General features: G+C 43.1%; 1 protein-coding gene across 2 annotated transcripts in view; it reads left to right on the top strand.

The window, feature by feature from the left end:
• FYB1 (FYN binding protein 1) overlaps positions 1-16966 on the top strand; it is a 177967-nt gene that overhangs the window by 52322 nt on the left and 108679 nt on the right. The window contains exon 1 of one of the 2 annotated variants that reach the window (XM_047766676.1): positions 2421-2537. The exons of the other annotated variant lie outside the window; for it this stretch is intronic. The gene's annotated coding sequence lies outside the window, so the exon portion shown is untranslated. Of the gene's footprint in view, positions 1-2420; positions 2538-16966 lie in introns of those variants that run through there. 2 annotated transcript variants of the gene reach the window in all.

The raw sequence follows: 16966 nt of genomic DNA on the forward strand, positions 1-16966 counted from the left end.
CTGGGTTCTGGAAGATTTGTCTTGTTTTTTGGCATCTGTCCCTCATGACCATCCAGGAAGATCCAGGGGTAACTGAGTCATTCCCTGTTGCCAGGGCCCAGCTGCACTGCCGACTCTAGAGTATTAATAAGCCCTAGTCAGCAATGAGCTGAATGGCTTGGGCTCCCATGGCATTCTTTTTTTTCTTTTTAGGGCCGTACCTGTGGTAATTGGAAGTTCCCCAGCAAGGGGTCAAATCGGAGCTGCCGATGCCAGCCTACACCACAGTCACAGCAACACCAGATCCAAGCCGCATCTGCAACCTACACTGCAGCTTGTGGCAACGCCAGGTCTTTAACCCACTGAGTGAGGCCTGGGATTCAACCCACATCTTCACGGACACTATGTTGGGTTCTTAACCCATTGAGCCACAAAGGGAACCCCTCTCATGGCATTCTGGCCAGCAGGAAGGAAAGGTATGGTGGGCCCCAGTTTAAGAGCTCTACACAGAAGCCCTAGAAATCTCTTCAGCTTTGATCCCATTGGCCACAATTTAGTTATCTGGCCACAGCTAGTGGCAAGAGAGGATAGAAAATGTCCTATTTGGTGTTGCTGTTTACCTGGCTAAAAAGCGAGAATTGTCTTATTATAAAACAGGTATTATATGAAATCACTTACATCGGGAATCTAATATATGGCACAAGTGAACCTTTCCACAGAAAAGAAACTCATGGACTTGGAAACCAGACTTGTGGTTGCCAAGGGGGAGGGGGAGGGAATGTGATGGACTGGGAGTCTGGGGTTAATAGATGCAAACTATTGACTTATGGAGTGGATAAGCAATGAGATCCTGCTGGATAGCACAGGGAACTATATCTAGTCACTTGTGATGGAGCATGATGGAGGATAATGTGAGAAAAAGAATGTGTGTGTGTGTGTGTGTGACTGGGTCACTTGGCTGTACAGTAGAAAATTGACAGGAGGAATTCCTGCCATGGCTCAGTGGTTAACGAATCTGACTAGCATCCTTGAGGATGCAGGTTCAATCCCTGGCCTCCCTTGGTCGATTGCAGAACTGGCATTGCCCTGAGCGGTGGTGTAGGTCGCAGGCACAGCTCAGATCCTGTGTTGCTGTGGCTATGGTGTAGGCCAGCAGCTACATTTGACCCCTAGCCTGGGAACCTCCATATGCCACAGGTGCAGCCCTAAAAAGAAAAAAGAAAAAAAAAAAGGATAGAAAATCGACAGAATACTATAAAACAACTATAATGGAAACAAAAAAAAATAATTAAAATTAAAAAATAAGAAAATAAAAAAATAAAACAGGATTGGCAAACTTTTTCTGCAAAAGGCCAAATAGTAAATATTGTAGGCCACATATATTCTCTGTCAGGTACTGTTCTTCTTCTTCTGTGTTTTTCTTACTCTTTAAAAATGTGAAACTTGGAGTTCCCTGGTGGTACATCGGGTTAAGAATCTGACATTGCCACTACTGTTGATCCCTGGCCCCGGGACTTCTGCATGTCTGAGGCAAGGGAGAAAAAAAAAAAAATCCAAAACCCATTTAGACCTTGAGATGCTGCAAAACAGGCTCTGGGCCAGATGGGGCACATGGGTCTAAACTGTCAATGCCGACTATCGAAGAAGGGGAAATTATACAAGGAGGAAAGTGGCCAACTCTGACCTCTGCAAGATCATCCACCTCTCAGAGGAAGAGCCTTTTCTCGTTCACCTTTCTAGTTTAGCACAGTGCTCAGCCCATATAGGAGGTGCATAATGACTTGTGACTGAGGAAGGAATGAAAGAATAGAAGGAAGATAGAGGAGGTTAATTTCACAGCCACAATTTCTTAAAATCCCATTTAACCCCAGTGGCGGTCTCTTAACATGAATGGTCTTTGGAATACTCTGTTTTCTCCAGACTTTGAAGCAAATCTAGCCAAAAAGCAGACAAAAGTGAATCCCCTGGGCTTTCCACCTGCCTCACCCCCTTTAAGCTCATGCAGTCAGGCAGCCCCCTACAGCTCCCAACTGCAGATGCAGTGCGGTCCCAAATATCCCACACAAAGTTGGAGAGGACTTCCCTAGTCACAGCCTCCGTCCTTGACCTGCTCTGCAGGCAGACAACCTGGCTGTGCCAGCAGATTCCTGGACCTTCCAGGTTCCTCTCTTTGACAGCCACGGGGGCGGCAGGAGACTTGGTTTTGCCCTTTTACATATCACGTGCTTGCAGGGAATGTCAGCAGAAGCTTTCAGGCTGAACAGACACTTTTTAGTTCCCCTCTTTGTCCGCCTTCTTACTCAATATCCCGAGGGCATAATAGAACTTTTCTTGTCTAAGGCAGCCTGATGGGGAGGGGTGGGGGGAGAGGGTGGGTCATTCAACTGCTTCCCTGACATGTCCCTGCCAGGGCTCAGAGAGTGCCACAGGGCTTGGATTCTACGTGCAGAGCAGACACCACAGCCAAAACGTGAGGAGGGGCCCAGCCCCCCCACCCCCAGGCCCCAGGAAGACCCACTCATTGAGACCACCCTCCCGCTTCCTTCTGCAGGAATCAGGTAACAGCCCTACCCAGGTTTCCTCTTTCAAATCTGTGTGTGATGTTTTACAGCAGGAAAAAGTACCGCCTCCAAGTTCTGGCGGCACAGAGTGTGCTGGCTGGAATCATTGACAGCAAGGCATGTTCTCTCTGTTGGCAAATAGCAGAAGAGGTAGACATCAGACCCCACAACTCAGCCTCCCTGTAGCCAGGAGGGTGGTAAGCAGATAAGAATGTGTCCCTTGCTGTTTTGTACCTGGATAGGGCCTCTCAAGCAGGCCAGCGGGGCTCTGGTATTAAATGAAGCCTCGCAACAAAACCAGAACCATGGTCCTAATTGAGCACAGACGACCACTTTCATCTTGGCTTCTGACAAGCGGGTACTCACCCTTTTGATGAAGAGGAGAAATTTTCCAAAGCTTAAGAGCTGGCAGGAAGTGGAGATTTGTGTGAAATTTCTACACAGATTAGGGAAACAGGGCTATGCTGCCATCAACCGTGCCTTCTTAGAAGGAATGCCAGCAAACTGGGACACAGATGACAAAAGGCTGCAGGTCATGTTTCAGAACAGCCAATGACTCCAACATTTGGTTCGAGCCTTTGGCCCTCTTACACGAATTGCCGCCTCGTGGAAAATTCACAAGGCCTTTCCCCCTACCCCATCCTTAATTAAACTGATAATGAAGTAATTAAAAGAAGAGCATGGGGAGTTCCTGTCGTGGCACAGTGGTTAACGAATCCGACTAGGAACCATGAGGTTGCGGGTTCGGTCCCTGCCCTTGCTCAGTGGGTTAAGGATCCGGCGTTGCCGTGAGCTGTGGTGTAGGTCACAGACGCGGCTCAGATCCCAAGTTGCTGTGGCTCTGGCATAGGCCGGCGGCTACAGCTCCAGTTAAGCCCCTAGCCTGGGAATCTCCATATGCTTCGGGAGAGGCCCTAGAAAAGGCAAAAAGAAAAAAAAAGGAATGGCATGGGCCTCTTACTCTGCCTCCTACCAGCTGTGTGACTTTGGGCCAGTCACTTAACCTCTCTGTGCCTCAGTTTCCTCCTCGTAAAAAATGAGAACAATAGTAGTACTTACCTCATAGGGCTCTGTTGAGTATAAAACTATGTAAACTTCTTGTGTACTAATATTTGATAATAGATCATAAATATTTGCCACTTAAAATACTTTGGGCTTCGAGATTATTCTGTGTAGAAAAATAGATGAGATTGTGAACACAAGCCAAATCATGGCTCTGCTTTTCTGTCCGTGCTGGGAGACTGTCAGGGGAGATTTTATGTAGTTCAAATCATGCGCCTGTACAAAGTGGGGCATGAACTTCAGATATTCTTGCGCTCTGAGAAATTAATGATAAACAACAGGATTGCTCTTTCCAATAAAACCATATCCTTAAAAATACTCCATTAGGAGTTCCTATTATGGCTCAGTGGTTAACAAACCCAACTAGTATCCATGAGGACAAGGGTTCAATCCCTGGCTTTTCTCAGTGGACTAAGGATCCATCGTCGCCATGAGCTGTGGTGTAGGTCGCAGATGCAGCTCAGAGCTGGCATTGCTGTCTACAGCTACAACTCTGATTCAGCCCCTAGTCTGGGAACCTCCATAAATGCCAAGGGTACAGCCCTAAAAAGACAAAAACAAACAAACAAACAAACAAACAAAAAAAACTCCATTAAAGGTGTTCATGAATATCAAAGGAATTGAGGTGGGACACCCTGGAGAAGTTAACCTGTTTCAAACAGAAATGTCTGGGAAGGACTCCATTTCTCTTGGAAATATTATTATTATTGTTATTATTATTATTATTATTGTTATTTTATGGCTGAGCCCGTAGCAAATGGAAGTTCCTGTGCCAGGGATTGAATTGCAGCTGCAGCTGCAGCAACACCGGACCCTTTAACCCACTGTACCAGGCCAGGGGTCAAACCTGCACCTCCACAGCCACTGGAGCCTCTGCAGTTGGACTCTTAACCTGCTCTGCCACAGCAAGAACTCTGTTGAGAAATTATTTTAAAAGTTCAAATCCATGCTTCCTGCTTGCCATTTCTATTCATCTAGCTAATTTCCCAGCTCCTGCTGGAATCCTAGGGCCCCTCCCCTGGACTCAGGGCTCAGTCAAGCTGGTTTCTGGGGAAGTTCTACATCCTTGAAGGATATGCTTCATCGAGCAGTCACACCGCCGCCTAGTGGCGTATGGGCTAGGTGCAAGCTATTTCTTTGGCGATTGTTCTAGCCTTACAAGTGCTTTAAAAATCATGAATTTCCAGGGTTGGAATCCCATGTTAACAAGAGAGAGGGGTCAGGGGAAGTAGAAAAGATCGTTTATTTGTCTGAGGTGTTAGCAGGGGCTGCCTCTGGGTAAACATTTCTAAAAACAAGAAGGAGGGAGAGGACCATGGCTCACTGGCAAGGTTAAGTCTGAGGTCCCAGGGGTTGTGGTTTAAGATCCTAGCTCCAGAATCAAGACCCGAGTCTGAATGAGGGCTTTGCCATTCACGAGCTATGGTTCTTGAGTGAATTACTGGATTGTACCATGCCTTGGTTTCTTTATCTATAAAATGGGAACAGCGATAACTTCTTCATGGTGTGTCATGAGCTCCTAGCACAGAAGCCTTATCATTGTGACTGTTTCTAAGAGTAAGGTGCAGTAGAGGCTGTCAGTCCACAGCTGGCAACACAGGACAGTGGGAAGTTCAGTGGATGAGCAAGTAGAAGACTTGCTGATCGTGGCACTAAATAGCTGTGTGACTTTTGGCAGATCACTTACCCTGTCCTCTTTCTGTAGAATGAAGAGCCTTGTTTAAGATTTTTTCTTTCTCAAATACTGTGAGTCTTAGGTCATTCTTCAGCCCCCAGCCCATACCCCTTTTGCTCTTTATTTTTACCAAAGCCCGGGGTCAAGCATGTCCCAGGCATTTATTGCTATGGTTGCTGACTGACAAGATTGGAATTGTTTCTGTATCAGCCACTAGGAGTATACCAAGTACGTGTTTGGGCAGGGGTAAGCAGCCAGTACCAAGTCCTAGAAGCTGAAGAGTAGTCTCCCATCAGAAGCTGGTCTGGGGTTTCCCTAATACATTTGAAGAGTTCACGACTTGTGCTGTTTTTTGTTTTTTCGTTTTGTTTTTTTGTTTGTTTGTTTGTTTGTTTGTTTGTTTTTTTACCTCTGCTAACCGTCCATCTTTCATGGACAGGAAACCAGCAGAACTATTGAGCTGTGTAGATTCAAAGCATACTTCATCAATCCTATTGCCATCTGTGCCGCCAACACTCGTCAGACTTGTACCTGATTTTGCTCCCAAGATCAAGTTAAAGGCTTCTAGACTTCCTGATGTGGCTCAGCGGGTTACGAACCTGACTAGTACCCATGAGGATGTGGGTTCAATCCCTGGCCTCGCTCAGTGGGTGAAGGATCCTGCATTGCCAGGAACTGTGGTGTAGGTGGCAGATGGAGCTCAGATCCTGTGTTGCTGTGGTTGTGGCTGTGGTGTAGGCTGGCAGCTGCAGCTCCGATGGACCCCTAGCTTGGGAACTCCCATATGCTATAGGTGTAGCCCTAAAATGCAAAAAAAAAAAAAAAGCCACAAAGCTCACCTGCTGCATGTGACCTATCCCCTACTCTGTCATTCCAATGCAGGGGCCATCTCAGTCAGGACACTCTGCTCTGAGGTGGTAACAAATGGTGGCCCATAAAAGGTAATCATGAAGTAAGACTTTCTGCCCTTCATCCTAAACCTTATATGCAGGTGGCTTGGACATTTGTAGAAATACCACACAAAGGCATTTTGGATCTTTGCGAAAGTGGATATATTAATTTCTTATGGATCCTGTAACAAATTATCACTGAATTACTTGCTTAAAACGAATTTATTCTCTCACAGTACCGGAGGCTGGAATTCTGAAATCAAGGCATCGAGAGGGCTGTGTGCCCTCCAAAGACTCTAGAGGAAAATCTTTTTTTGTTTGTTTGTTTGCCTCCTGTAGTTTCTGCTGGCTCCCGACATTCCTTAGCTTGTGGCTGCATCACTCCAAGTCCATCTCTGCCTTTGCATGTCCTCCTCCTCTCTTGTCTCCCCTTTTTTGTATCTTATAGGGACACCTGTCATTGGCTTTAGTTTCACCTGGGTAATTCAGGGTGGTCTTCTCACATGATTCTTTTTTTTTTTTTTTTGATTCTTAATTATATCTACATTTTTTTTTGATTCTTAATTATATCTACAAGAACTCTTTTTGCAAATAAGGTCACATGCACAGGTTCTGAGACATGGACCACTGCTACCATCCAACCCACTTAGCAAGTATAGACGACAGAGGGAAAATGTAGGAAGGCAAGCAACCAGCATCTGCACCTCAGTCCCATTCACCCATATCGAAATAGGGGAGCCTTCGAAGATATCCCAGTCCTTGCCAGTGAATTTCTGCAACTCTGTTAGCAGGAGCTGATCAATAAAAATGGGAGAGTAGAGCCTGAAGGATCCAGGATCCCAGTAGTTGGGTTTTTTTGTTTTTTTTTTTTTTTAAGGGCCGCACTTGCGGCATATGGAGGTTCCCAGGCTAGGAGTTGAATCCAAGCTACAGCTGTGGGCCTACACCTCAGCCCCAACAAAGCAGGATTTGAGCCACGTCTGCGACCTACACCACAGCTCACGGAGGCACCAAATCCTTTACCACTGAGTGAGGCCAGGAATGGAACCCACAACCTCATGGTTCCTAGTCGGATTCATTTCCTCTGTGCCATGACAGGAACTCCCAGGATCCCAACAGTTTTGAATCACTTTTGTACCCAAGTTATTCCACAGGGTGGCACCCCATCCCATTTGCTCAGGTCATGGCTATGGTGTGAGTTTGGTCCCCAGCCTGAGAACTTCCGTACACTGCGGCACCGCCAAAAATAAAAAGATTTTAAAAAGAAGAAGAAAAAGAAACCTTTAGAGAAAAGAAAACAGGATGAGTTGGAACATTTAGCATGTGGAGCTTGAAAAAAATCCCCAGGATGATTCTACCACACCCTGTGCTTTTTGCCTTCCTCTTTCCTTGCCATCCAAAATACCCTTACTTACCCTAGCAGACAAAAAAATAACTTCAGTCAATGGCAAGTGTGCTTGTACAACTCGAGTCATTTTTTATTGTTTTTATTCATACTAGAAATTTGGCATTGTTACATTTTAGCCACACTTACATGTAAGCGATTTAAAAAAGCTTCACAAGGAGTTCCCATCGTGGCTCAGTGGAAACAAATCTGACTAGTATCCATGAGGTTGCAGGTTTGATCCCTGGCCTCACTCAGTGGGTTAAGGATTTGGCGTTGCCATGAGCTGAAGTGTAGGTCACAGACACGGCTTGGATCCTGTGTTGCTGTGGTCTAGGCCAGGGGCTACTGCTCCAACTGGACCCCTCGCCTGGATTGAGTTGAATCCAAGCTACAGCTGTGGGCCTACACCTCAGCCCCAACAAAGCAGGATTTGAGCCACGGATGTCGCATGTGTGGCCCTAAAAAGACAAAAAAATAATAATAATAAAATAAAAAGCTTCAAAAGTTTAAAGAAATATTTGAATCAAAATTTCATCTGGACAGTAAGATGTTTACACATGAGCTTGACCTTACTTAAATGCCATTTTCGCCTCCCTTTTGAGTCATTTTCTTTTTTTTTTAATTGAAGTATAGCTGATTTACAATATTGTGTAAGTTTCAGATGTACAGCAAAGTGATATATAGATAGATAAATATTCTTTTTCAGATACTTTTCCATTATAGGTTATTACAAGATGTTGGATATAGTTCCCTGTGCTGTGCAGTAAATAGTTGCTGTTTATCTATCTTATATATAGTAGCGTGTATCTATTAATCCTGTACTCCTATTTTATCCCTCCCCGACTTTCCGCTTTTGTTATGCTGTTTGTTTTCTATGTCTATGAGTCTTTCTGTTTGTAAAGAAGAAACATTATTATATTTTAGATTCCATGTATCAGTAATCTCCTATGATATTTGTCTTTCTCTGACTTATGGCACTCAGTATGATAATCTCTAGGTCCATCTATGTTGCCGCAAATGACTTCGTTTCATTCTTTTTATGGCTGAGTAGTATTCCATTGTGTGTGTGTGTGTGCCACATCTTCTTCATTTATTTGTTGATGGACACAGATTGCCTCTATGAACATTGGGGTATATGTATCTTTTCAAATGAGTTTTCATTTTTTCCAGCTAAAACGCAGGAGTGGGATTGTGGGATCAAAAGGTAACTCTATTTTCAGTGTGGTTTTATGGGGTTTTTTGTTTTTTGGTTTTTGTTTTTGTTTGTTTGTTTGTTTGACTGTGCCTGGAGCATGCAAAAGTTCCCAAGCCAGGAATCAAACCTGGGCCACAGCAGCAACCCAAACTGCTGTGGTGACACTACCAGATCTTTAATCCACTTGTGCCACAAGAGAAGTCGTATCTTTAGTATTTTAAGGAACCTCCATACTGTTTTCCATAGTGGTTGCACCAATTTACACTCCCACCAACAATGTAAGAATGCTCCCTTTTCTCCACACCCTCTCCAGCATTTATTATTTGTAGACTGTTTGATGATGGCCATTCTGACAAGTGTGAGGTGGTACCTCATTGTAGTTTTTATTGCATTTCTCTAACAATTAGTCATGTTGACCATCTTTTCATGAGCCTATTTGCCAGCTGTATGTCTTCTTTGGAGAAATGTCTATTTAGATCTTCTGCCCATTTTTTTTATTGTTTTTTGTTGTTGTTATTGAGGCATATGAGCTATTTGTATATTTTTTGGAAATTAAGCCCTTGTCATTTGCATCATCTGCAAATATTTTCTCCCATTCTTTAGGTTGTTTTTTCATTTTGTTCATGGTTTTCTTTGGTGTGCGAAAACTTACAAGTTTGATTAGGTCCCATTTGTTTATGTCTGCTTTTATTCCTATTGCCTTGGGGAGACTGACCTAAGAAAACTTTGTTACAGTTTATGTCACAGAATGTTTTGCCAATGTTCACTTCTAGTTTTATGGTGTCACATCTTATATTTGACCTCTAAGTCATTTTGAGTTTGCTTTTACGTATGGTGTGAGGCATGGAGTCATTTTCATTTTCCTCTTTTAACCACTATAACTTAGACAAAGAGAAAGAAACCATTCACTACAAGAAAATATAAAGTCAATGGTTTTCATGTCAGTTCACATCCTTCTTCAACCTCCTGGTAATAAATTTAAGCTGCAGCCAGGTGAACAATCAAAACCATCTCTAGGGGGACAATGGATGAACCAGAATGGTGTCCCAGGCTCCAAATTGACCGTTGGGTAACTCATGTCACTGACTCCAGGAGGCAGCTGTTTGCAGAAAAGAGAGCTCATACAGTCATCTACCTAAACCCCACCCCCACACAAAGACACGTGTAGAGCACACATCAGAAAAAGCAAGCAGCATTGTTTGTCTTCTCTTAGTTGTTTCCTCTTTCCAGGTTGCATGTGATGTTGCAAAGTCAATTGGGTTGCTCTGGCCAGAGCCCTACATCACCTGTGACTGGTTTCCTCTCCTTATTCATCTCAGCAACTAGGAGTAAAACAAATCTTAACACATCACCTGCAGTGATTACAGATTCTTGGACAGAAGGTAGATTACTAGGGCTTGGTAAAAAAATTTTTGGATCAGAATAGGAAATTTTAAAAGGTTTGTATGTGAGCTGAGATTTTTTTTTTAGTTTAATTTTTTTTTTTAAGGCCACACCCATGGCATACGGAAGTTCCCAAGCTAGGGGTCTAATCAGAGCTACAGCTGCTGGCCTACACCACAGCCACATGGGATCCAAGCCACATCTGCAACCTACACCACAGCTCACCACAATGCCAGAACTCACTGAGCAAGCCCAGGGATTGAACCCCCATCCTCATGGATCCTAGTTGGGTTCGTTAACCACTGAGCCACGAAGGGAACTCCGAGCTGAGAATTTAAACTCCAGCTTCAGGGAGGAACGAATGAAATACTGTATGTGAAATTTTGTTTTTAAATGTGATTATTAGTTCTAATAATAGAATTAGTAATAGTGTAAAACATCAAACTCCAGAATCTTTTGGCCAGATATACAGAATATACATAGAAAAATAATTGAGATTATTTATACCCTGGAATAAGTGACCTTAGCAAAGCACAGACTTTATACTGGATAGTATAAAGTGGCAAAGTGGCTACAACCCAGAACTAGCAAAGAAGCAAGGAATTACTGGTACCCTCAGGAGAGAATGAAGGAATGCATAAATGAGAAGGTACATGAAAACCCAGAGCAGCCGAAATCATGCAGCACTGTGGAAAGATGAGGGTGCCTGGGAAAAGAGGGTGCTAGGTATTAAGAGCAGAATATGCATCACAAAAAGCTTGTAACTGAGAGCATCACAAATTTAATGAGAAAAAGTGTAAAGAGCCCCATGATGACAAAGGTGAGAGAAATTGCTCACTTCATGGCAGAGCCTTGTTGCTGTGACTTACAGGAGAGAAAAGTGAGGTAATAAGCATGAGGTGATGATTTTAATGAATCCTAATTATGAAATACCGAATGCATTTTCTTCCAAATTCAAAAGGAGATGAGACGGAGTAAAAGTGAGTCAGGGGAGAGGTGTTGGGGGAGGATTCCGTAGTCATATTCTGTAGGGTGAGGGTTCAAATATTATCCATCTCTGTGTATGGAATCTTCCATAACTCTTCATTTCCTTTTTTTTTTTTTGCTTTTTCCTTTTAGGGCTGTACCTGTAGCATATGGAGGTTCCCAGGCTCGAGGTCTAATCAGAGTTGCACCTGCCAGCCACAGCCACAGCCACAGCAACACTGGATCCTTAACCCACTCAGCAAAGCCAGGGATCGAACCCAGATCCTCATGGATCCTAGTCGGCTTTGTTAACCACTGAGCCATGAAGGGAACTCCAAAACCATTCATTTCTAATGTCTAGTTTTCATTTTCCTCAAGTCACAGTCTGGATCCATGGCTGATGAACAGCCATCCCCTGTCTTGATGGGCCTGTTGAAATCTTCCTCTTCTAAGCAGTTCTCGTCACACAAATTTTTCACATGCTGGGAAGGAAGTCTCTAGAAAACCCCACAGATGGCCTCACTTCCCCACCCCCATCTGCTCCATGTAGACCATACACTTTCAGTTTCTAACTTCTCGTCAAGGGCAGAAAGGAACTCACGTCCTAGGCTCAGTGTCAGGAGGGATGTGGAAGCTGAGAAAAAAGAGAGCAGAACACTTCTGTTTTATTTTCTCTATGCCAGGAGTATCTTTCTCAGCTATCAAGAATGTTTTATTTCAAAGTTCATGTTTTTAGCAAAGTAAATTTTCTTTTGCTGGTTTATACTAATTTTTTTCTTTTGCTTTTTTTTATGGCTGCACCTGCAGCATATGGAAGTTTCCAAGCTAGGGGTCAAATAGGAGCTGCAGCTGCCAGCCTACACCACAGTCACAGCATTGCCAGATCCTTAACCCACTGAGCAGGGCCAAGGATCGAACCCACATCCTCCTCATGGATACTAGTCAGGTTCTTAACCCACTGAGCCACAATAGGAACTCCTGGTTTATGCTATTTTTCTATGCAAAAAGAATAACCATAAGAAATAATAGATGAAAATAAGATCTCTTCGAGGTGACAGAATTGGAGGTACAGGGGAAAAAAATGAAAGGACTTGTATTATGGTGTATACATTAAATATTATCTTAAGAGCCAGATAAACTCCTAGGAAGAGATCTGTGTAAACACTTCACTTATATACAAGTTCACTAGACAGAATGTAAATTCCTCAGAGACTCTTCTCTGATTTTGATTTTAGTTAATACAGTCTGAGTGAATTATATCCTAATCAAATGCAAACTAAATTTTCTATAAAAACTTTGTGAAATGGAATACAAAAAAAAATACACATGGTTTCATAATGTCACTTACAGCAACGTGGATGGACCTAGAGATTATTATACTAAGTGAAGTAAGTCAGACAGGGAAAGACAAATACCACATGATATCATTTATATGTAGAATCTAAAATATGACACAAGTGAACATATCTCTGAAACAGAAACAGACTCAACGACATAGAGAACAGACTTATGGTTGCCAAGGAGGTGTAGGATTGGGGAGGGATGGACTGGGAGTTTTGAATTAGCAGATGAAAACTATTGTATACAGAATGGAGAAACAACAGGGAAATATATTCAATATCCTCTGATAAACCATAATGGAAAAGGGAAAAAAAAAAACAAAAACGCATGACTGCAGGACTGTTTGTTGTTCTGTATTAATCTACATTCTAACCCCACTCCATTGGCATGAAGAAGTCAAAAACTTAGAGCAGAACAAACTTCAGAAACACATAGAAAGTCATATTTAATTTCCTCATCCATTAATGGTTAAGCTATCAGGGGCTGTGCCAAATTCAAAACTTTATCCGTGCAGGAGCTATCCAGTAGGATAACCAGGGAAAGGTTTGAAGGTTCTAATTTGTAGAATGATGGTGATTTTCAAGCCTGGTCTTTAAAGACAAAGGGTACACAAACGCCTAACTGATCAGGAGACCGAGAGAGCTCAAGGTGACACAGTATTTGGGAGGTGGGCCTCTACCAGTTGCTGAGCAACCTGGCTTCCTCCACTTCAGTTCAACCTGGAAGAGAGAATCCAGTAGGTAAAGAACCAGGAAAGAGTCCAGAGCAGCAGGTGCCTGAGGTCCCATTAGAGGCAACAATGATTCCCAGCAACACTGCAAAGGTTTTCTGCAGGTGCTCAGGCCATCTTCCTGAGGGGAATGGCCACGTTCACCTATGTCGAGGGGAGCCAGGTACACATAACTCCTAAAGAGACCCCACTCTTGCCAAGGGTTTTCTTCTGACTACACTCCACCTCATAGCGTGAGGCCGGGGTGGTCTGCAGTCCCCTCTCCACCTTCATGAGTCACTGACAGAAATGTAAGGGCTGCCACCCCTGCTTCCGCTGCCAGCTCCTCCTCCCTGGGCTTTGCCCGGTTTGCAACAGCCGGCTCCTGCCCCAAGAACTCAATTTGTGGTGAGAGGCGTGTTCCCACATCCTGTTGAAGAGGGGCCTGGTGCTCTCCTCAGCATCAGAGGCTCAGCCGACTGGAATCCATCACAGCCCATTGCGTGAAGTAGACGTTCTGTTAGACAGAGAGCTCTTGAGAATAATGACCAGGGTTCAGCGCTTTTGAAGAAACTAAGGAAATCCTTTGCCCACCTGTCATCTGTGTGATCAGTCATGGAGAAATTCAAGTCAGTTCAGCCCATCAGCCAGGATGCTTAATAGCAATGATGGAAACAAATGTGCCAGGTGTTGTAGGAGTGCCTGTTTGGGTGGGTGGCAGCAGAGGGGTGCTGTTTTTGAGGAAGAAAAATAAAACCAGGTGTCTGCTTTTATATCTCCTTAAGGAAATGGAGTACACATATTAAGTACATAAATAATGATTCATTAAGGGCCTAAATATCGGGCCAGTGTTAATGGGGATAAAATGAAAGAGTACTGCAGTTTCACTGTCTACAGTAGACCTTGCCATCTACCATCTTCTGAAATGTTGTCACAAGCACTGTATTTTCAGCCAACTTCCCTTAACTCTATCTTAACAATCAAAAGTAATTAGAGTATTTTTGTAATTTTTAACAATAAGGAGTTTTAAGAAAGTTTATTCAGCTTAAGAAGAATCCCCCCTCCAAAAAAAAAAAAAAAAAAAAGCCAATTCCTTTTTCCAAGTCTCCTTACTGGGTATAACAGATCAAGTTCTTTAAAACAGAAAGTCAGCTTATCCCTCTGGGAGTTGGGGGGAGTGGGAGAGGGCTTGGCTTGTTGGTGGGAACATATCTATTACTTTCTTTCATCTAGACAATATAAATCATTGAGGCTGAATACTCCTATTGCTTTATGAAAGTTTGAACTGCTTGAGTCTATTCCAAGTTTTCATCAGCCCGCTTCCTCCCTCAAGGATGGTAAATGTATCTGGCTTACAAAAGAACTTTCTATCTTCTCAGTCTTTTTGTTATACCTTCCGGTCAATCCTTGGCTGAGTGGATCCTAAATTTGTGCAACGTGAGCCATCACCTCGGCAAAAGTGCAGCACACCATCCTCACCAGCCTTATTCGCTCTTTTACTTGCACTGGGCAGGACTATGCTGGCCTCCTGGAACATTTCCCCATTACATGTGTATCTCCTTGCAGTTTTTGTGTTATCCTCTGATGCTCCTCTACCTGGGATTCTGTTCTGGGCAATGACGGCAGGGGTAGGAATTAATTTTGTTCCATGAGAAGAACCAGCAATTTGGACCAAATAAGTCATGAGTAATGACATGTTATCTCAACATATCAATAAAAAAATAAGAGGCATTCCCATCATGGCTCAGCAGTAATGAACCATACTAGTATCCATGAGGACTCAATTCGAGCCCTGGCCTCACACCGTGGGTTAAGGATCCGGTGTTGCCATGAGCTACAGTAGTAGGTCACAGACGCAGCTTGGATCCTGCATTGCTGTGGCTGTGGCATAAGCCTGTGGCTAAAGCTCTGATTCAACCCCTAGCCTGGGAACTTCGATATGCCATGGGTGTAGCCCTAAAAAGCAAAAAAAAAAAAAAAAAGGAAGGAAGAAGAGAGAGAGAGATAAAGAGACTGATTTGAGTAAAGAGATAAAGAGATAATTTACCAGCTCCCTCATGATTAAAAGCATCATATGCAACCAAGTGAAAACATTTTCTTCTCTTATTTCATAGGCTCTATTTAGGAAAGAATATCAGTATTCAAATGAGCAGTTCATTCTCCCCATGCTTTAATTACAAAAGAGATACAAACACATCTTGAGGTAAAATCAGACTCAAAGTTATTTTCTTTTTCAAATAAAGTGTGCATTATTCACAATGCCTTGTTAGTTTCAGCACAATGATTCGGTTTTATGTATATATATATATACATATATATATATATACATAATATACATATATATATATGCACAAAGTTTTGTTTTGTTTTGTTTTTTTGTCTTTTTGCCCTTTCTAGGGCCGCCTCTGCGGCATATGGAGGTTCCCAGGCTAGGGGTCAAATCGGAGCCATAGCTACTGGCCTATGCCAGAGCCACAGCAATGTGGGATCCGAGCTGCGTCTTCGACCTACACCACAGCTCATGGCAATGCCAGATCCTTAACCCACTGAGCAAGGCCAGGGATCGAACCCGCAACCTCATCGTTCCTAGTTGGATTCGTTAACCACTGCGCCACGACGGGAACTCCTCAAAGTTATTTTAAATTATTAGTTACCCACAAGTCATGGGTGTTTTATTTCTTCTGTGCTTTACACATTGTATTTTACAAAGATGAGACTTTGAAAGATGAGGAACTTTAAAACAATTTAGTGATAGTCTTTTTTATTACTTTATTGCTCTACAGTTATTTGCAGGTTTTAGAGTGTATTCTATTATAAAAATTAAAAGCAGACTTTCTGGTGAGGTGTTTCCAAATATCCAGAAGCAAGAGAATTAGCTCAGGGCTTCTCAACCTCATCGCTGTTTGCATTGATAGTTCTTTGTTGTGGAGATTGGTCCTGGGCATTGAAAGATATTGAACAGCAGCCCTGACCTCTTACCCACAAGGTGTCAAGAGCACTTTCTGGTTGACCATTTCAAAGATGTATCCAGACATTGCCAAAATTGCCCCAATTTTAGAACCACTGGATTAACCTAATATCCAAGATACATTTAAAACCAAACAACATCCAGTTACCGACAATAGCAATAGGGTATTATTAATTTTCATGTGAAAATATGTAGACAAAATAGCAGCAAAAGAAAAAATTTTCTTTTTTTCTTTGTCTTTTTAGGGCGGCACCTGAGGCATATGGAAGTTCCCAGGCTAGGGGTCGAATCAGAGCTATAGCTGCCAGCCTGTGCCACAGCCACAGCAATTTGGGATCCAAGCTGTGTCTGTGGCCTACACCACCGCTCATGGCAATGCCAGATCCTTAACCCACAGAGCAGGGCCAGGGATCAAACCCCCATCCTCATGGATCCTAGGCAGGTTCATTAATTGCTGAGCCACAAAGGGAACTCCCAAATGCATTTTAGACTTAGGATATTTTCAACTTACTTTATCAGCATGTAACCCTATTATAAATGGAGGAAGATATGTATAAATACACTAATGATGGAAGTAATAACAAATTGCTTCAAATAACTTGTAAAAGAAATTTCAAGTAATTTGAGATGAAATGTTTATTTTACTTAAAATGTCTTAATATTTTAGAAGACTCTGAGGTTGTCTAGACTGTGAACTATCTCTTCTTAAGAATAAGTTGAGAAGGAGTTCCTGTTGTGGTACTTCGGAAATGAATCTGACTAGGGACCATGAAGTTGCGGTTCCATCCCTGGCCTCCCTCAGTGGGTTAAGGATCCAGCGTCGCCGTGAACTGTGGTGTAGGTCACAGAC

Source organism: Phacochoerus africanus, chromosome 1 (genome assembly GCF_016906955.1).
Source record: "Phacochoerus africanus isolate WHEZ1 chromosome 1, ROS_Pafr_v1, whole genome shotgun sequence".
In the NCBI taxonomy this organism is placed as follows: domain Eukaryota; kingdom Metazoa; phylum Chordata; class Mammalia; order Artiodactyla; family Suidae; genus Phacochoerus; species Phacochoerus africanus.